The sequence below is a fragment of the Acinonyx jubatus genome, chromosome B2 (assembly GCF_027475565.1).
Source record: "Acinonyx jubatus isolate Ajub_Pintada_27869175 chromosome B2, VMU_Ajub_asm_v1.0, whole genome shotgun sequence".
In the NCBI taxonomy this organism is placed as follows: domain Eukaryota; kingdom Metazoa; phylum Chordata; class Mammalia; order Carnivora; family Felidae; genus Acinonyx; species Acinonyx jubatus.
The window spans coordinates 142,481,118-142,503,075 of record NC_069385.1 but is presented as its reverse complement, the minus strand read 5'-3'; the positions used below and the strand labels follow the sequence as shown (position 1 = coordinate 142,503,075).

The 21,958-nt window shown below is 43.9% G+C and overlaps 2 long non-coding RNA genes across 3 annotated transcripts in view; both read right to left on the bottom strand.

The window, feature by feature from the left end:
- Nucleotides 1-21,958, bottom strand: part of LOC128315709 (uncharacterized) — a 372,477-nt gene that overhangs the window by 313,246 nt on the left and 37,273 nt on the right. The gene's annotated exons all lie outside the window — the stretch shown is intronic.
- Nucleotides 1,467-21,921, bottom strand: LOC113593960 (uncharacterized). 2 transcript variants are annotated; one of them, XR_008298771.1, is made up of 3 exons: nucleotides 20,792-21,921; nucleotides 5,192-15,830; nucleotides 1,467-4,472 (listed from the first exon to the last, which is right to left on the bottom strand). It is a non-coding gene; the product is annotated as an uncharacterized LOC113593960 (long non-coding RNA). The 2 variants fall into 2 exon arrangements; XR_008298772.1 differs by lacking the exon at nucleotides 20,792-21,921 and having other exon boundaries at nucleotides 5,192-15,628; nucleotides 15,706-20,376.

The following is a 21,958-nucleotide window of genomic DNA, read 5'->3' as shown; positions in this document are numbered from 1 at the left end:
TTTCCAAAGACGTACAGTTAACTAATAGACACATGAAAAGATGCTCAACATCACTCATCAGTAGGGAAATGGGAATCCAATCACAATGAGCTGTCACCTCGCACCTGTCAGGATGACCAGTATCAAAAAGACAAGAAATAACAAGCGTTGCCAAGGACGTGGAGAAAAAGGAACCCTTGTGCATTGTTGGTTTGAAATGTTCACTGTTACAGCCACTACAGAAAATGGAATGGAGGTTGCTCAATAAATTAAAAACAGAAATATCATACGATCCACTAATTCCATTACTAGGTATTTACCTGAAAAAAACTGAAAACGCTAATTTGAAAAAATACATGCATCCCTGTGCATATTGTACCATTATTTGTAGTAACCAAAATATAGAACCAGCCGAAATGTCCATCAGTGAGTGAATGGATAAAGAAGAGGTGGGGTATATATACAATGGAATATTACTCTGCCATAAAGCAATCCTACCATTTGGAACGACACGGATGGAGCTAGAGGGCATTATGCTAAGTGAAATAAGTCAGCCAGAGAAAGACAGATACCACATGATTTCACTCATATGTGTAATTTAAGAAACAAAAATGAACAAACAGAAACCGACTCATAAATACAGAGTACAAAGTGGTGAATGCTAGGAGTGGGGGGGGGGGTGGTGCGGTGGAGGGGATGGGCAAAACAGGTGAAGGGGATTAAGAGGTACAAACTTCCAGTTAGAAAATAAGTAAGTCCCTGGATTAAAAAAGTACAGCATAGGAAATACAGTCAATAATATTGTAATTACTCTATAAGGTGGCAGATGTTAACTACACTCATGGTGAGCATTCTGTAATGCATATAATCGCTGAATCACTATGTTGTATACCTGAACGAATATTGTATGTTAACTATACTTCAGTTTCTAATTAAAAAAAAAGAAATACAAGCTCTGTATTGACCTTAGCGTGAATTATGGGTGTTCTTTAGAGGGTGTCTTTTGTCATTTCCTCGCTCACAAACTTCTCAAGTCCCCACCCTGTCATTTGACGTAGGACCAATATATCACAACGGTCACTAAATCCATCTGCTGGTTTATTTAGAACACCGGCAGATTTTAATGACATAGTTAAGAAAGCATTTTTAAAAGCAATACCTGCTCTCAATTTCCCCAAATCTCTTGAATGCATTACCATTACAAATGCAAAAAATATATACCTACGGTAGAAAAAAAATAACACAGATACAAACTAGATGTCCTCCGATTATCCTTATTCTTTTTTTTTTAAGTGAGATCGAGCCCCACAGTGGGCTCTGAACTGACAGTGCAGAGCCTGCTTGAGATTTTCTCTCTCCCTCTCTCTCCCTGCCCCTCTCCTGCTCACACACACACACACACACACACACACACATACACTCTCTCTCTCTCTCAAAATAAATACACATTTAAAAAAAGAACGTGGTCAGACTAAACATTTATTTATAATTTATTTATAATTTCTATTTCTTATAAAAAATGAGGCAAATGAAAAACCAAGGCATTATGATTTCATAGTAGATCATGTGCCCCAGTGTGTGTGGCAGAAAAATGACGGCCCGAGTTCCTTGACACTCTTCCTATGGAGAGGAGTGTCCCCACCCCACCAGCTCTGGCCAATGGAGTATAACATAAGTGATGTGAGGCCAGTTCCTGGACCTGACCTTTAAGAAAGGGGTACTTCTTCCCTGCATTCTTAGAATCCAGTCAGTCACCAGGTGAGAAGACTACCATTCGACCATCTTGCCATGAGGAGCCCAAACCACATCGAGAAGCTGTAGAAAATGAGACACTGTGTGGAGAAACAGAGACTGAGGAACAGGGAGAAGCCAGACGGGTGCATGAAGGCACCATGGACGTAGATTCTCCAGCTCCAGATGCCCCCCTGTGGAAGCGAGACGACCCGCCCAGCTGAGTCCTATAGAAATTCCTGACCCACACACAACTGTGCACAAAATGAAATGGTTGTTTTAAAGCCACTAAAATGTCTCCTTTTATCTTGACTCCACCTCCTTTGCTTCCTGGAAATTTAAAATGGAGGACAGGTCAGATCTTAGTGTGTTTCTGGAGAACACGTAAACCACTTTCTTTGTAATAAACAAGTAGACCTCAAATCTCTAAATAGAATGCTGGCAACAATTTCGGGCATTTTTTTCAATTTCCCAAATGATCCTATTTTTGATGAAGCAAACAGTTATAATTATCTATCAAACTCTAGCTAACTAAGATGGATGTAAATCATCCATTGTGATTGGGACGCCATTAGGATGTTAATTAATTTAATTAAATGTTATAACATAAAGTTAGTCATATACATGTCTTCACTGCTGAACTAAAAACTCCTTCAGGGCAGGAACAATGTCTTCTGCATTTCTGGTATTCCACCAAAAGGCCATACATTTGGCATGACGATAATACGATCTACCATTAGAAATTAATTATTTTGGTGACATTCAGCATCACCTCCCTCCAGTCTTAGGTTTGAAAGCCCTAAAGCTCTTGACTTGATTTCTGGGTTGCCATAGAATCCTCAGTCTCAGTAGTTTTCCAGGGTGATCTAGTCAAACCTCATTATTTCACAGATGAGGAAATTCACCAAGAGGTAAGTGATTTGTTCACATTCAAACAGTTATTTAGCATATAATAAAGCCATTACAAACTTAAAATTACTTCCTTTAACAGATCGCTGGTGGAGGGACCAGGACAGCTGTAGGGGTTGGAGCTTCTGAGACGTGAAAGGACTGAAGTGTAGGGAACTGGCAAAAAAAAAGGTAGTTGCAGAGACAGGAGAATCCAGTTACACTGTAATCCATCGGGAGCACAAACCAATGTGGGCCAATATCGCTCACAGACTTGAAGGGGAAAAAATGCGTAAAGACAGAAATGTGAAGGGGCTGCACAGTTATAAAAGGCAATAAAGATTTCTTTCTTTAATTAGTCGTGTCGAGTAAATCATAAAACCAGATATCTCTGCACTGAGACTCTTCATTAACAGCTGTTTATTGTGCTGTGAATTATCGCAGGGTAATGTATGCAAGATGCTAACTTGATGTTTGTGCTTCTGCTTCTCAGATGAACTCGGCTGTCGAAAACGGAGAGCAAACCAGGACGGCAAAAGCTGTCAGCAGATGTGGGAGAGCCAAGTGTCCCTCCGCCTTACATTTCTGTTGTGTGGGTTTTGGTAAAAACAGATCAGGATAGTTTAAAAATTAACCAGTTGACAGTACAGGTGTAGATGGTGGGTATGCTTTCTTGAAAAGTCTAAGAAAATCCAGCCTGGGTTTTCTCTCCAGGCCAGAATCACCCCAGGATGAGAGCAAACCTGAAGCCTATTTCTCTCTATGCAGAGCCCAAGACAGACTCAGAATGGTCTATAAAAACACTGAACGATAGGGCTCATACACAAGAAAGGAAAGTGGCATTTATTTATTTGTACTCCATGCTAATAACAAAACAGCAAAATGAGACTGTCCAGCTCTACGTGGAGCCCGAGGTACGGAAAACTCTTCACGCCCTTAATCGAGGTATAAGCCCCCGTGCTTGGAGATGCTACTGTGGAGAGTAAATCCCAACACGTTTGCTTATCAACTCATGGTGGCAATCAACCTTATTGAGCATATAGCATGTGCCAGAAACCACGGAACGCACACATTCTCATGCGTCCTCACCACAGCCCCCAAGGTGGGTATTGCTTTCCTTTTAAACATAAAGAATTTCACGCTCACAAAGTTCAAGTATCTCTCTCAAGGTCACATTAGTGACCTATGCCAGTACGTCCGCCCAGCAATTCTATAAAGCAGAGAGTGTGATCCTTATTTTAATTATGAGGTAACCGACTTGGAAAGCAGATTATAAAACTCAAAGGAATAGAGATAAGGGTGGGAGACTGGGATTCAACTTCAACAGAGTTGTTTTTTCCACTGTGGCCTTTTCTCCTCAATATGTACCTTATTCTCACTATTTTATCCTTCAGTTGAATGTCACTTGCACACTAATAATAATTTAAGAGCTTACCATCCAAAAAAATCTAGGATTCCCCACAGCTCAAGACTGGTGTTTACTACCCATGTTATCACAAGTGATAAAACACAAGGTGTTCCCAGGGGACTAGAAAGCACTCCTACAGCATCCTTTCAGTATCAGCTAGAGCAGGCTGGCTCACGCTGTGTAAACAACAGCCATGCAGTCTTACATAGTTTAACATAACACATGCATAGTCTGGCCGTGGGCCCAGGCCATCCTCCATGGCAGGTGTCCTCCATGCAGCGACACGGTGATCCAAGTGGCTTTGATCCAGAGGCTCCTCTGTCTCAACATGAGGCCTTCACATTCCCCATGGCAGGGGAAGAAACTGCCCAAAGAGTCCCGAGGGCTTTTCACTGTCTCAGCCTGGGATTGGCATGTGCTCCTCCTTTTCACATTTCATTGACCAGCATCCATGGTCTGCCTCCACCTAACACAGGAAAGACTGGGAAATGTGATCTGCTGTGTGTCCAAGGAAGAGGAAAATAAAAATGAAATTTGGTGAACACATGGCATCGTCTCTGCCACATTATCCTGAAGAAGTAGATCCAGACAACACACACACACACACACACACACACACACACACACACACACACAAATAGCAAAAGGTTAGGAATTAGCAAGTGAGGCCACAGATTTAGAATTGAATAAATTTTTCTGGACAGAGAGAGACACAAAACCTCATTACAATTTATTAATTCAATTGAGAGGAGGAAAGAGTTAGAAACTACAGATACCAGGAAACAAATTGTTTACATATGGTGATTAAATAAAGGAAAACTTACATGTAAACATGCAAAGTGATCTTAAGTATTTTATTTAAATGTCAAAAGTGAAAGAAGGGTTTAGGGCTGTCTTGCTCTAGAGCAAGACTTTATGCATCTTTTAAGTCATTTACCGTACAACCCAATTTCCCAAATGCTATCGACTATCTCCTTTTTCATATCATTCAACAAGGTTCTACGGCAAGGCTGGAGAAATCCAGGGACAGTCCCAGCCCTCTGAAAGAGGACATTCTGATAGATGAGAAAAGCAGACATGTCTGAACGAAGAGAACAAGGTCATTTGCGATGGTGTCTCAAAGCAAGCCACGAAAACATCAGGCCTCGAAAGCATCCACTCGGGGCTCCCCAAAGAAGTACACACCTTCCTGGCGTTTTGCGTAGCTTCCAACACAAGACACATTTCTCCTGGTTGCTCCCTTTAGTTTCTGCCTGGTGGTGCGGTCCTTCATTCTTCCACGCTGGCTTGGACGTCCCTGTGAAATACTCCAGAGAGGAATGACGCAGAATGAAGAAAGTAGATCACAGAGGCTCGTCTGCCCACTCATCACATACGTCAGCTCTAGCAACACACAGAACCTTCAAGATGAGCTGCTCTCCGCCTCTGTCAGCCCACCTTGCAAGTAAATGACACCTGCCAAAGACTATGAGGAAACTGTCTCTTCCTCACTTGGTCCTAAGGAACATGCTTAGATGTGAAACATAAAGACAGTGTAGGACAGAAATGTACTGATTAATTTCAATGAGCCTTTCAGAAGTCACAGTCTATGCTGAGCAAAGTGATTTTCAGCTGACTTTATCTTATTAGTGAGGACTCTGGGGAAATTTGGTGGGGTAAATCCTTTTCTGCATTACCGTGCAGAGGAAACAGTTTTCATCTTTAAAGCCCACAAGCGCACATATTTTTTTTTTCCCAGAGCCTAAACCTGGCTTCAGAGAAAGTTCTACTTGGAGAAATCTCATTAATTCCAGTGGTCTGATTTGCCCACAATTTTATGATTCATTTATTTCTGCTAGTTTCTTCCTTAATGTTAGAAAGAAAGAGAGAGAGAGAGAGAAACAGGGAGAGAGAGGGAAAGCAAGAAAGAAAGAGAAAAGAGAGAGAGAGAGAGAGACAGGGAGAAAAAAGGAAAAAAAAAAGCCCTACCTTCTCCTTTCCCCCAAAATCAACATTTTCAGGACAAAAATAAATTACATTCTCATGTGATTAATTATGGATCAAACCATGATGTCTTATTTTCTTTTTCATGAAACAGGAAGATAGGAAAGCTTAGGAAGTTGTCTTGCTTTGTAAATTAATTGTATCCTTTTGGAGGAGTTTTTGGTTACTAAAAGGCCCCCTTTCTAAGTAATTTGGAAGTGGAACTTTTGGAATATTTTTCATCCTTTTACTGGGGTGAAAGAAAAGTAGGGGCGAAGGGCATAAAGCAGGCATTCTCTCTGCACCCAATTTTATACTTTTTCCTCCCTCTCTGATAATAACCCAAATTCATCTAACTGCCAGGCGTTTGTGGTTAATGAAAGGATATAACTGGAGAGTCTGAGTACCGTTGATCCTTGAACAACACAGAGGTTGGGGCGCTAACCCACGCAGTCAAAAAAACCACATATCAGTTTTGACTCTCCCATAACTGAATAGCTTACTGTTGGCCAGAAGCCTTGCTGATAACATAAGGTTGATTAATACATACTTTGCATATGTATTATAGACTGCATTCTTACAATAAAGTAAGCTTGAGAAAAAGAAAAATTATTAAGCAAATCATAAGAGAAAATACATGTACAGTACTGTATTCGTAAAAAAAAAAAAAATTCACAAATCCCTGAAGCTCAACCCCCTGTTGGACTCTTACAATGCCCTCAGGTACTTTATTATATTCCTTATTAAATTCAAAAGAGCAACTTTCTTCCAAATGTCTATAATCTTTACTATCTCTTTTCCTTCATTATTATCTCAATTATCACTGTATGTTAGAAAGATTCTTAATGATGCCTAATTACATGATGGATGCATTAAACAACATCATGCTTATATTCAAATAACTTAGTTGGTATTACATTCCCCCTAAGGCCACTGCCACCAGGCTTTGTTTCAGATTTTCTAAATTATTGCAATGATATAATTATCTCTTACACTTTTTCTATTTGTAATTCTCCACCTACCTAGAGCTCAGAAAGGAAAAAGAGACACTAGGTAATATATTGCTTGATTTCGTGTCATATAATTTTTTTAAGTTTTATTTTAAGTAGGCTTCATACCCAACAAGGGGCTCAAACTCACGACCTTGAGATCAAGAGACGCACACTCTATCGACTGAGTCAGTCAGGCGTCCTTCTTGCTGTTTAATATTGACATGCGCATAGAGGGTATTACAATCATTGATTACGATGATCATTATGGACTGTCTTTCTTTTATGCATATAAAGAAATAACTCAAAAAAATAAATAAATAACTCAAGATTCTCATTGCCATCTCTGATATCGTATGAGCATTGCCGTTGTGACTGCAGGACAAAATTTACACTTTGGTGCTGGCTCCGATTGGCTGCCCCAGTCAGGCTCAGCCTCTTTGTGTCTAAGTAACTTGTAAATGCAATTGCCTTGCCTTGTGTGCAACAAAGCCAGACCCAGGGGGATTTCCAGACCAAAGACCATGCCTTGGGGCTTCAAAGCACTTTCCTCCTACCCTCCCCCCCCCCAAAATCCTTTCCAATAGGAGCCCCAGTGCCTTTCACTACACAAAGCAATCCCTAGCACAGACTAATTGTAACCTGCTCTCTCTGGCTGCAAACAGAAGGTTTGAGAGAGGTCCAGTGGACTCTAGAAAGATCCCTCTTGAGTCTACATGGATGCAAAAGGCGTTCTGAGGTTTCTCAAATACACTTAGGTGTCATTTTAGCCATGTTCCAAGCGCCAAACTAAGATACAGAAAAAAGACAGACAAAGTCTTGCCTTGATGTATGTATAATCCAGTAAGGGCGAATGCATTTACCAAGTAATCTCAGCACCAACGAAGTCTTGTGGTAGAGTTGGGGGGAGCCCTGCCTGGCTCTATGAGAACAAACACCTGATGAATGGGAAGGTACCTGGGGGTTCTTCCTGCAGATAACAGACTCAAGTCTGGAAGGACATGGAAATCCAGTGGAGAAGCACTCTGGGCGGAGGGAACAGCACTGCCTGAAGACATCAAGTACGAGAGATACTAGTGCCTGTGACATAATTCTGTATCATCAGTCCTTAGGGGAGGCACAGTCCAAACAGAAAAAGTTTTTGCATGGTCTGCAAACATTTTATGCTTATTCTTTATTCAACAGAAAGCCATGGATAAATGTTGACAGAGGAATGAGATGATCAGGAAGAATCATTTACGTTTGGTGTTGGGTAGATTAATTAAACAACCAAGTTTTAGAAGCCTACTGTGTGTCAGGCCCTCTAGAGGAAGTTATAAATATTAACATGAGCTAGATCTGTTCAGGCCTTTCCGTGGCTTCTAGTCCAGTCACTGTAGGCAAAAGCATGAAGGAAAGGAGGAGTCAGAAATGGACGCAGAGTTTCTGACCCGAGTCAGCTGGGTGAGCACAGTGGTGCCATTTGCAGAAATGGGGCGTGGAGGGAAGAAGGTAATATAATGAGTTTGGGACATCTTTTCTTTAAAGGGCCTACCAAGATGCTAAGGGGAAATGTACAACAGGGACAACTCACACCGGAAATATCAGTTTGGAGTCATCGGCATCTAGGTGTTTGTGTAATCAGGAGTTTGGCCAACTCCAGCCAGGAGACCACATCCAGACCAAAGCCTCTTTGTGTACGGCCCTCAGTCACTACTCCGTGCACTAACGCTGCAAGCCACAGTCCCAATTTCTCCCACCTGCAGCGCCTGCCCTGGGAACAGGGGCCACCCACCCACCCATCCCCATCCCCGGGGCACCACACACTCCTGCCTGCCCACCAGGCCCGACCCACCAGAGCCAGAGAACGTCTCCAGCTGAAGGCAGGAGTGCCTCAATGTAAACAGCGAACAGGACCACAGAGGGGCAAGCGCTTCCTCTTTTATCCTCTATGTCCCTACCTAATATATGCGATTTTGATCATAGTGCACATCGAAACCTAAATCATTCACTATCTGGCCCTTCAAAAGAAAAAAAAAAGTTTGCCAACTCCAGGTTTGAACTGAATTAGGAGGGGGGCCTGGGTGGCTCAGTCAGTTGAGCATCCGACTTCGGCTCAGGTCATGATCTTTCAGTCTGTGAGTTCGAGCCCCGCGTCGGGCTCTGTGCTGACAGCTCAGAGCCTGGAGCCTGCTTTGGATTCTGTGTCTCCCTCTCCCTCTCTTCCCTGCCCCGGCTCACACACTGTCTCTCTCTCTCTCTCAAGAGTAGAGATTAAAAAATAAATAAAAATAAACTGAATTAGGATACTGAAGATAACTAATCTTTGTATGTGATGCCACTAAAATTGAACTCCGATTAACAGACATAATCTCAGCCTATGCAGAGGTTGTAAACCGGAAATAATGACAACTGAACATGACATTCCACACAAGGCCTTCACTCCACCCTCCTCTCCTTTCTAATCTGGAGAAAGAAAAATAAAAATTAATCAGGATAACCAAATCCCTCCTTGAGGATAACTGTAAGATAACTTGTCCTCGATGCTTCATACTTTGGGTTGGACGTCTCTCGGAGATTTATTAGTGCACATTGCTTTCCATTCAAGTGAGTTTTTAAATCATATTGATGAAGTTTTAGGGTGATATTGGGCTGGCCCAGGGCCGAGGGCCAAGAAAAGAATTCTTGAAGACGTCTTTGGTGCAAAAAGGGGATTTTATTAAAGCACGGGGACAGGACCCGTGGGCAGGAAGAGCTGTATGGGGTTGTGACGGGTAACTCACTATATACCCTCAGATTGGGAGGGGGTGAGGGATAGACTGAGTCTCTAAGGTATTTTGGAAGCAAGGTTTCCAGGACCTTGAGGGGCTAGCTGTTACTAGGGAAATGCCACTCACTACAGTTTAACAAAATCTCAGTCATGAGACCTTTCAGATGCATACTGGGGGGCCATAAGCTTCGAGTATGATTGCCAGCGTCTATCTTACTGCAGTTGAGATAAAGGAAGTACACTTACAGGATGCTCGAGGTTCAATGTTAAGCTAAAGTTCTCTTTTGCATCCAGGAGAGTGTCATCATTGAGGCAGCTGAGCTCCTAGAGGGAGGTCACTGCCTGTTTCAAGGACTTGTCAATGGGCTAAAGGCAGTAAGGGAATTTAATTTTTCATCTGCCTTAGTTTCCCCCATCACCATGGCCAGCACTGACACCCCTTTCCTTGGTTCTTGGGCAGCCAGGCGTCTCCGGGGACTGTCACATATACTCCACCTGGGGGAGGGGACGGGGTGCCAGCCTGTATTCTGTCCTCAGCTTGCCCCACGCTCCCTCATCACCATGAGTATAGCAATCCACTTGTAAAAGCAAGAAATTGAGATGCCGTGTCTTTGGCCACAAAACAACCTGAAAAGTTAAAAACTAACCGGTTGTGTCTCCGGTTATTTTGGTTTCCACAATTCCAGACGGCCAATATAGCCGGTACACTTTGTCGGACATCAGAAGAGCTAAGTCATGCAGACCAAGAAGTGAAAGAGTGTGAGAAGCGTGTGGGAGGTAATTAAATGCTATTAGAGGCAAACGGAACCTAATTTGACCGAATAGCCAAGTGCGGCATGGTCTTTTGAAAACATTTCCAAATAGAGGAATCAAATTTGATCCTGTAAGTCCTCCTTTAGGATGCATGTTTATTCAAAGAACAGATGGGGAGGAAAATCAGAAAAAGACTTTGGTCAACCCACATAAAACAGCATATTTGAGTGTGGGCATGAAGGGAAAGGAGTTTTGGAAGGATTTTCATTTGTTTGATGTGTGAGATAGACTTGGGAAGTGGAAAGGCACCGGCTTTATTTAATCTCTTCTAAGGAGGAGATTCAGAAGGCTATTAAAAAAAAGTTCCCTTAGCAAACACATACCTCTATGCTCTCACATCTTTGGTATTTTCCGGTATAAAAAAGTGGGGGGTTTCCAGGACAAGCATTACTGGGTACTCTGGACAGGAAGAAATTTTACGAATGAACATAAACCTACCATCCACAAACTGAGCTTTTTTAGGGTTTGAAAATTTTCAATCGATCTTCTTTGGATGAGGTCATGCCCCTGTGGGTCTTATATATACTTCCAATTGGTAAGGACCAAAATGGACATCAGCAGAGGGAACACCAACTGAAAACAGGCTTCTTGCTGACAGGGCTGATGACCTCCCTACCCGATCCCAAAGGTCTCCCCCCGTATCACAAGAAAACTGTTTCTTGGGAGATGCCCACATTGTCACTGCATGTCAGAAAAACCTGGCTATAAATAAGTACTTAAATCTGAGTGTAAGCTTTGATGGCTGCTTAAAGCAAATTGAGCTTTTGAACCCGAGGAGGTGTACTCCTTTGAAACATTGGCATCAATCTGGAGCCCAACACAAATAAGAAACAACAGGGGGGAAGACTCTGGACGAGGAATCATAATGGAAAAGGAATTGCCCGCTGGTTGGTAACATTTCCATATGGACACAGCAGCAAAACAATAAAAGATCAAAGAGTAACCCAAAGAAGAAGGGATGTTCAGCCTCATAATTGTGCATGTGTGTGAACACACGGCCTTCTGTAAGGATAATGGCAGAAACATGTTTTTGCAAGTGAGGTTCGGTGTATAGCCGAATAATGGGAGTGCCTGGCTGAACCTCAAAATGCAAAAATCGACTCCTCATTTGTAAAAGATGCTCCTGACTAATGGTATCTCAAATTTGGAGTAACATGTAACAGATGCTTTAAAAAAAAAAAAATTAACGTTTATTCATTTTTGAGAGACAGAGCATGAGGGGGGGGGGGGCGCGGGGAGGGGGGCGGACACAGAATCCGAAGCAGGTTTCAGGCTCTGAGCTGTCAGCACAGAGCCCGAACTCACGAACCAAGAGATCATGACCTGAGCTGAAGTTGGATGCTTAACTGACTGAGCCACCCAGGCTCCCCAGATGCCTTTTTTTTTTTTAACATTGTGAAGTATAATAACTTTCATTCTAAAGCACAGAAAAGTGAATCAAGAAAACAGATCTGTTTTTTCCAGCGAGGCTGTTCATAATGACCCCGAAAAGTATAACCAACGTCCATGTTCACAAGATTGACCTTTGCAGAGTTTCCTAGGGCTACAGATAAAAGTTTAAGGCTGAACACGGAGAGCAAACAAGAACATTCAGTGCTTCAGTTTCAAAGTCTTACATCTAAATTTCACAAGGTTCTCAGGAGGGAATGTATGGTCAAGCCCCATCAACCAATGGCATTTTGTGGCCAAAGCCCAGGGCAAAAGAATTTCACCCACCCTTACACTAAGAGCTGAGGTGCAAACAAACTTACCATATCCTTTTAAGTATTAGCGACAAATAACAAAATCTGTTATTTTTTTTACTACTGTTCCTTCACAAGGAACAGTTTCCTTCTTTGTAAGAGGAGAAGAGCTCTCCCTAGACATCTGTAATTTGGGAAATCACTCCATTTCCTGTTCAAGGAGGTTAGTGAGCCCCCTTTCATAAAAACAGCCTGCCTCACTCTACCTGGACCACATTCTCCCAGAACTGAAAACTTTTAAACAAATTTAATATCTGGCAATAATGACATGCTGTTAGCCACGATTAACACATAAGAACAAAGCAGGAAGAGATGAAATTAGAAAATGCAAAAGAAGCATGGCACATCTCAAAATATATCATTGTAGGGGCGCCTGAGTGGCTCAGTCGGTTGAGTTGAGCCTCTGACTTCAGCTCAGGTCATGATCTCATGGTTCACAGGTCCGAGCCCCACGTCATACTCTGTGCTGACAGCTTGGAGCCTGGAGCCTGCTTCGGATTCTGTGTCTCCCTCGCCCTCTGCCCCTCCCTGGCTTGTGCTCTCTCTCTCTCTCAGAAGTAAACATGAAAAAAAAATGACTAAGACACAACCAAGAAACCAAGGCACATCTAATCACATTAGATTTGTTGTTCACAATCACCTGGGGTTTTAGAGCCTCAAAGGGCTTTGCAACCTTCCGTCAACCCATCTCCCCAGTGCAGCTTCCATTGTTGGATGAGCACACTGAGGCATAAAGGTAAACGATTTGCCCTCCTGCGGTCAAGTCAGGGGTCCAGTCCAGAAAAGTCAAGTAAGTTCAAAGCAGAACCAATGTTTGGTCCCTGGGCTTGGGATCTGCCCTTCATTCTACAGTGGGGCTCACTGGATTGGACGTTTTTTTAACACGAGAGTGTGTAACAACGTATCACCAGCTCTAGGTATTTTTCATTAATCGCCTTTTCATTAAACTTTCCCTTTTGCTCCAACTACAAGCCAAACGGAAGTAAACGCTTTCCCCCTTGCTATATTCCTGATCTCCCTGTTCTACTGCCCACATGCCTTCATTTAGGGACTCAGTGTTTGCTTTTAGAATAATCTTTCCTTACGGTTTGCAGAATGAATTTGGTTAAGAGTGGTTGTGTCTGGAGTGGGGTGGGGGGACAGGGGTGGTTAAGAACAGTATCAAATCCAAGAACTTCAGTGTAAGCAATTTTATAAACCTTAAAAATGTCAGTTAAATCACCGATTCAATAGGAAGTTTTAAGAGAGTGAGAGGGTAATTGTGGGCTTTTCCACATGCTTTTTTTCCTGGCTCACCTTCCAGCTGCTATGCAGGGTAATCAAGGTGGGTGTGCATTTTCCGCCAAGCCTTGAGGCGCTGTATCCCAGCTGCCAATATTCTCCTAGGGTCAGTGAGCAGGCATACAGCTCATTCCATTTGTAACCGGGAGAAAGAGAGCTCCCCAGGGAAAATGTGCACTCTCCATATGTTCAGCCCTGTGCAATGGTCTAGGTGAATCACAGTCGGGGAGAGAGAGGGAAAAAAGGATGTGTCCTGACACTTTATTTCCTCCGAGATATCGGAACGTCATTTCCAGGGCTGGTGCAGTGCCTTAAACAGCCCGCTAATCTGATGCAGCCAGGGAGATGGGATGCTTTTAAGAGCCTTCCATTAAGTGCATCTGAATTCTATTGCTAAGGCTTCCACCAAACTATCAAAAAAAAAAAAAAATGCTTTGATGTGTAGCTCTTCCAAGGGCTATACGAAATTCAGAACCTCCTCCCCCAGCGCCTGCCCCTCCCCTCCTTCCCTGCTCCATCCACGGTCCTCCCAGCGCGGAGCTGGGCCACACCGTATGCCTCCCTGCCCATCTGAACGGCAGTTGCTGAAAAAGCGAAGCCAAAAGAAACAGCCAATAAAAACAGAAACAGCTGTAACAATTTTGCACAGCGTGATCTTGATTTCCTTGAGTTTTGTATTTTTGCCTCTTTTTGCTTGCTCCGTCTCTCTCTCCCCAGCTCCATTGTTCATGTATTACACCTTCAGCGTTGGGCCCGAAACGGAGCAGAGATCCATCCTTTCCCCGTCTGCCAGCCGCTGTAATTCAGAAACGAGGCAGAAGTCCATTTTGAATACGCAGCTCCCAAAAGAAGCCGGGCCCACGGGAGGCTGAAACCGGCAGGGTGAGTTGAAAATCGCCACCAAAGGCAGGTGTAAAGTTTTTTTGTTTTTGTTTTTTTCAAAAACAGAACAGACCCAGCTCTCAAACGTGCCTCTCCCTCCTCAGGCCGGTCAGTGGGTGTCCCCGCGGTCCGTGGAGCCCACGGAAACCACCCTTCGCATTTCAGCCCCGTGTGTGTGTTCTCGCCTCTCCAAGTGAAACCTGTCCTCAAGGCTTTACTGCGCTGGTATTTACAGTGGCCTCATTTTACACCCATCTCCCCAAACTCCACCATGGAAAGGTAGCTTGTAGATTACACAAAGCTACCGGAGGAATGACAGGAGTGGTTTCAGAAAAGGGGGGAAAGAACAACTCCCTGAAAAGGAGAGACAGACAGCAGGCTGTGATCAGTGCCTTCTTTCCTGGCTGTGCAGGCTGGCGAGCCCTGAGAATGTTTGTCCTCCCCCAGAATGCGCTCAGAATCAGACACGCTCCGTTTGTCCCTACCTTCAGCAGGTACTGTGTCCCAAACCCACGTTCCGGCCAAAAGGCTCATAGCAGGTGGCACTGACCTCTAATGGTTATAAAAGCCTCTTTTAGGGGCACCTGGGTGGCTCCGTCGGTTAACCATCTGACGCTTGGTTTCGGCTCAGGTCAGGATCTTGCGGTCTGTGAGTTCGAGCCCCCACATCGGGCTCTGCGTTGACAGTGAGGACCCTCCTTGGGATTCTCTTTCTCTCTCCTTCTCTCTCTCCCTTCCCATGCTCACTCTCTCTCGACATAAATAAACTTAAAAAACAAACCTCTTTTACTTCAGTTGTTTTTTTTAATGTGTTGGGTGGTAGAGGTTGTTTTGTTTCCCTCCAGCTGCTGTCTTTCTTTACCCATGTTCTGGAAGCAGCCCCAGACTGAAGCAGAGCGGGACCCGGGCAAAGCACAATGGAGAACGAGCTGAAATAAGAGCCCTTTCATGGTGGCACAGCCCTGTTTTTCAGATGGTGTGAAGCAGATCTGTAGTTTATTATTAATAATAGCACATGCGTGACACCACATCTTCAAAGGGCTGCACAAACATTAATTCTTTTGTGATGTGGAAAAAAGCAGCGGCAGCATCTTTTTAAAGTGAATCTCCCAGTCTTCTGGACCGGGGTGAAAAAACAGAGTTCCAGCTCGAGATGAATGAATCAAACCCTGGAGGTCTGAGATCTGCGTCCAATTGAGAAGCGCTTTGAAAAAAAAAAAAAAATCAGGAGTTTTATCTGAACTCTAGCATGTTCCAAATCCTACCCTCTTTCACACTCACATGGAAGTCTTTCGAAGACAAGCTGTGGGATCTTTGTTCCAGGAATAAAACAAACAGCATAAAAGAGAGCAGAACAGAGCAGAATGAATGAATTTTCTACAATGCCGAAATCTGATCTGAGGTCTCTAGAAAAAAAAGAATTCTTCTCACCAGTTTGGCAAAGCTTGTCCTTCAATTTCATTTGATACGTGCTTTCTTTGTCAAAGTCACAATCTTCTGTTAAAAGCCACAATTAATATCCCATTTTGCACAGCGAGAATCCAGAGGCCTAGAGGCCTCATTTGCCACTGGAGTTCCCCAAAAGCTTTTCCCTTGAATATTCAAAAGTCTAGCACTTGGTGGTTACAAAGGAATAAACATAGGGGTGCCCGGGGGGCCCAGTTGGTTAAGCGTCCAACTTCTGCTCAGGTCATGATGTCTCCATTCGGTTCACGAGCTCAAGCCCCGCATCAGGCTCCGTGCTGACAGCTCAGAGCCTGGAGCCTGCTTTGGATTCTCTGCCTCCCTCTCTCTCTGCCCTTCCCCTGCTCCTGCGTGCTCTCTCTCTCAAAAATGAAAACATTGAATTTTTTTTAAAAGGATAAACATAATATATGCATGCCTGTGACAAGGCACAATTACAAAGTGAAAAGTAAAAAACCACTGCCTCACGTAGGTATTAGAACATCACCAATCAGCTGGCAGCTGCATTTCCTCTCCTTCCCACCCCTTGCCGTCCTGACAGGGGTCATCACTTCTGCCAGGCTGACTGCATCCACGGCCCTCATTAATGTCCTCCTATGGCCTCTATCCTAGAACGTCATCCCTTCCCGCTCTAAGGCTACGCTTGGCAATGTGCCTGGCATTTGCCAATAGGATATAAGCAAAGGAAACAGAAGTGGAGCTTTGGAAAGTGCACACACATTCCTGTTGGCCCTTTGCAGGATCGCTCTCACTGATTCCTTCCCTCTGGGCCCCATCATGAGAACAGGACCAGACTAGCCAGTTGGATGGCGACAGACACACAAAGCAGAGCTATGTCGCCCTAGGTCATGGCCATCCTAGATCAGCCGACAGCCGAGCCAAGAACAGGTGTCAGCCAAGATTACCAGAACCACCCAGCAAACCCGTAGCCCCCATGGAAATACGAGGAAGCCCAGGTCAGGTCAACGGAGCAGTGGCAAGGTCAGATGAACACAGCCGACAGTGAGCTATATACATATTACATGATTCTTTATTTATTAAAAAAATGTTTTTTTAATTTATTTTTGAGAGAGAGAGAGAGCAAGTGAGCAAACAAGAGGCAAAGGGGCAGAAAGACGGGGAGACACAGAACCCGAAGCAGGCTCCAGGCTCTGAGCTGTCAGCATAGAGCCCAACGCGGGGCTCAAACTCACAACCCGTGAGATCATGACATAAGCCAAAGTCAGACGCTTAACCAACTGAGCCACCCAGGTGCCCACGTGTTTCTTTCTTTCAGTCACTGAGTTTCATGGTGGTTGTGTGCAGTATTTTTTTTTTTTTTGGCATTATTTATACAATTCCTTTCCTCCTTTTGAAAAAGTCACTGATGCATACAGTGTTAAAAAGTGTATTGCTTGGCCCCGTCATTTTATCTTATTCAGTCTTTTATAATTTTGCCACGTTTTCCTTTGTGACTTGTGTTTTTCACCTATCATTATACTTCTTACTTCCATTCACGTCATGTCACGTATAGTGATTTGTTCCCATAGTGTTAATTAATCTTGGTGAATTTCAATTGCTTTCTCCATTCTTCTAGGCATGGACATTGGATTTCCTATTGAAAGACATCGGGATTGCCATCAGTTTGGGTTATTACAAACAAACCCACTCAAAAATGTCTCCTAAGAGGGGCACCTGGGTGGCTTGGTTGGCTAAGTGTCCGACTTCGGCTCAGGTCATGACCTCATGGTCCGTGTGTTCGAGCCCCGCGTCGCGTTCTGTGCTGACAGCTCAGAGCCTGGAGCCTGCTTCAGATTCTGTGTCTCCCTCTCTCTCTGCCTCTCCCCTGCTCACACTCTGTTTCTCTCTCTCAAAAATAAATAAACATTTAAAAAAATGTCTCGTAAGAGCACATTTCCAACTTTCTCTAGAGCTAATATACCTGGGACTACAATAGCAGGACTGTGGGATAGGAGAATGTTCAAATTTTGACACAAACACCAAATTGTCTTCCAAGTTGGTAGTAGGAACTTACAAGTTCTTACCCCATCCCCCATCTGCAGGAAACCATTAAAAGCAGCAGGAGCATGTAGGGGCCCTTTGGGGAGGCTTCAATGACCCGGTCCCGGAAGCGGCACATAACCCCTCTGGTCACACGTCACTGCTCACACACAAACACAGGGCTAGTCCAGTGCAAGGGTCCCTGGGAAATGTAGTCCAGGAAGAGGAGGCAATGATCTGACCACCTCCTCAGTCCATGACATAGCTTCAAATCCTTCGAATACTAAAGTATCTTTTATTAGATAAGGACCCCACACATTCATGGAAAGTTTCTTACTTTTGCATGCTCACCAACTCTTTAGGGAAATTAGATCAATTATCATTATCCTCATTTTATAAGTAAGGAAAGTAGGGCTCCAAGTGGTTAAATGACTTGCCCAAGGTCACAAAGTTAGTAATTTGCTAGAGACAAAGTGTGATAGTAAGTCTTTTTCCCCAAAGTCTTGTCCTATTTCTAGTATAATTAACCTTTCTTTCCCCAAATATTCATTCATCCAACTGAAATTAAGTTTTGTAGGACTTATACTGCATGACTATTGCTCTGTGCTTCATTCCAAAAATTAAAAAAAAAAAGGAACATCACAAGGATCCGGTCACCGGAAGCCTACAGCGTTGAGTTTTCGAGGCGTTCTGGGCCGCTCCCTACCTGTGGGCTCCATTTCCTCACTTTTTACTCACAGCTCAGTCCACTCATGCTAAGTTTACCAGTAATTTCCAGTTGGGTGAATACGGTGGATGGAGCTCAGTTCTCATCCTACCTGAACACTGTCAAATCATCCCAAATGATGACCCATCTCTCGTTGTAAACTTCTCTTCAATTCCCACGATCCCACACCATACCGAGACTCTTCCTCCCTGTTTAACTCTTCTTATCCTCCTCTAACCGGTCTTTGCCTCTGGAGGATACCCTAACCCTGCCCACCAGAACCACATCTTTCTTTAAAGACCTAAACGAGGGGCACCTGGGTAGCTCGGTTGGTTGAGCATCTCACTCTTGATATCAGCGCAGGTCATGATCCCATAGTCATGGGACTGAGCCCCATGTTGGGCTCTGCGTTGAATGTGGAGCCTGCTTGAGGTTCTCTCTCCCCCCCACTCACTCTCCCTTGCTCACACGTGTGCACGCTCTCTCGAAAATAAAAAAAAACAAACGAAAGCTCATCTTGGTGAATTTTTACCTAATTCCCGGGCAAACAGAAAGATCTCCTATGATCTGCAAAACTTTATTCTGAGATCTTTCACAGCACTGACCACATTCCACCTCGTATGAGTCGTCCAGTTATCTCAGGACTTTCCAGTTGAACTGAATTCCTTCGAGACTCAGTCCTGGCGTGTCTTGTCTTTGCCGTCTGCAGCCTCACTTTTGGCTGAAGACCTTCATAAATGCTGCCTCCTCTACCTGGAAGATTCTTTTACCTGGTTAATTCCCATCATCTTTCTCAGTGAAAGTCATTTCTTCAAGGAGGCCTCCCCAGACCCTGACGTGAGCTCAGGTCCCCTTGTTATGTGTACGTGTGGCACCCTGTACTTTTCCCTCCTGGCACTTGTCACAGTTGGAGTGCAGCATTCAACTGTGAAATTCATTTCATTTCTATTGATTCTATTAAAAATCCAGTCCTGAGATCACAGCGTCCAAATGTGTACTCTTTACGGATATATGTTCTTTGCATATAGTAGCCCTTCATTAGATGTTTGTTGAGTGAAATTTTATCACTGCAGCGTGAAATCTCAATGAGGTTTTTTTTTTAAGTTTATTTACTCACTTTGAGAGAGCGAGTGAGCAGGGGAGGGGGAGAGAGAGAGAGGGCATATCTCAAGCAGGCTCCGCACTGCCAGCACAGACCCCAATGCAGGGCTCGAACTCACGAGGAGCAAGATCATGACCTAAGCCGAAATCAAGAGCTGGATGCCCAACCAAATGAACCACCCAAGAGCCCCTCAATGGGTTTTTAGACGTTCTCTCTCATATGACTTACAGTTGACTAAACTCATCATTTTTTTTCCTACCTAAACTCTAGAGCCTGATTATTTGGTGGATCTCATTACAGAACTGTAAATACGTGTGCTTTTAAACATTATCTTACAAGATTAAACCCACTGGCTTTGCGTCCCGTTTTTCCACGTACACCATCCCTGCAGCTTCCATGTCCTCTGGCAATGTGATAATCAAGTCACTGTCAAAGTGCTAACCAGGACAAACTAGAGCCAGGGATCTACAATCTGCCCCTTGAAACGATTTCTTAGTATCCAGTTACGTTACTTTACCATAGACATTCAACTTGCCCGCTGCATTATCCTGATCAGGGCTGACAACTGAAGGAGAGTCTACAAATCAAATACCCTTACACTGCATATGGAAACCTAATCTTTTAGTGTTTTATTATTATTTTTTTATTAGAGAAAGAGTGTGCCAGCAGGGGAGAGGGAGAGAGAAAGAGGGAGATGGTGAGGGAGAAGGAAAGAGGGAGGGAGGGAGAGAGAGGGAGGGAGGGAGGGAGGGAGAGAGAGAAGGAGAGAGGGAGGGAGGGAGGGAGGGAGGAAGAGAGGGAGAGGAAGAGAGGATGAGAATCTCAAGCAGGCTCCATGCTCAACAGGGGGCTACCCTGGGATCATGACCTGAGCTGAAAACAACAGTTGGACACTCAACTGACTGAGCCACCCAGGGTCCCCAAAAACCAAATCTTCTAAGGCCCAAAAGAAATGGCAAATGCCACAATACATTCTTACCTCACTTCTCTAAACGAAAGTACTCTCTTCTCCTTCAACGTACCCGTTTCTTATTCTTGCCATCTTTCTCTCTCTGACCACATTCTGGCTTCTAATATTGTCACTCTTTAGGACGGCAGGAATTCTCACTACTTACATTCAGTTCCTTCAGGGCAACGAGGGTCTACATCTGCTACGGCGAGGTTACTGTTTAGTGAATATCTCCACCACGCCAGAAACTGGAATTTTAAAGGCACCACCTTCTCTCTTTTTCAGGTAAATATTACAACGGTAAGCGTTCCAGAGATGAGGAAACCGAATGTCAGAGAAGTTGTTTTCTTTATATGCCTCATCCAGCCTGGGTCCTTCCTTGTTCATAGCATACATTACATTAGTGACTGTCAAATTAAAGTACAAAATCGATGGCAATTTACATGGGAATCCCACCCTCCCAGGGACTATGATATTAGTATCTTGGATTAGATGCCGACTGGACTACACCTGAACCGTTACTCCAGATGAAGGCTGCCTAATGCATTATTAATTCTCTCTTTCAAAGACAGTATGCTCTCTACACTGCTTCAGGCAAATGCAGACAGGACAGATGTGTTATTTGGAAAAAGACTGTTACAGGAAGCAAAAGTATGCAAATTATGCCTCTTCTGTACACTTCAAGACCCATTTTTAAGCCGGTAAACTTCTTCAAGGTGACATGCTGACGTTCTGAAATAATCTCTCTCATTAGAGCACGGTGACTACCACTCGGGCTTCTGTTAAGAAGAACGGAAGACGCCGGGCATGAAAACAGTATTTCACAAGTGTAGAGTGATTGTTTCTAACCAAGGATTTTTTTTCTCTCTCAAACAAATCTAGACAAATACACAGGGAAATAGAGCAGATAATGAGGAGTAGAAGGGATTCAAATGGGACACTTGCACAACAAATCTGTATTTTTCTTTTTGAGAAAGCCACGAAAACCGAGCTTGGGGTCGTGTTTTACAGAGAGGTTTGCACAATCTTTGCAAAACTCCAGGATTTTCTAATCTAATTGCCTTTTATAGGTAGGGAGACATAGGCCTAGAGAAGAGGAATTTCCCAGATTGAAGGGCAGTCATGTTAGAGCTCAGACTGGAGCCCAGGGTCCGGCCCCAGAGTCAAATTGCTGCCTCTCCACCGCCCCATCCTGCTCTCGTAAATGGGCGCCCACGATATGAAATATCTGTGTGGGATTCTCCAGGCGTGACGGTCCTGACTTCTGGTGACAGCTTCTGTCTTCTCTGGCCTGTGCAGTGGACATTAGTTTTTCCGTCTGTGTGTCCCCTAG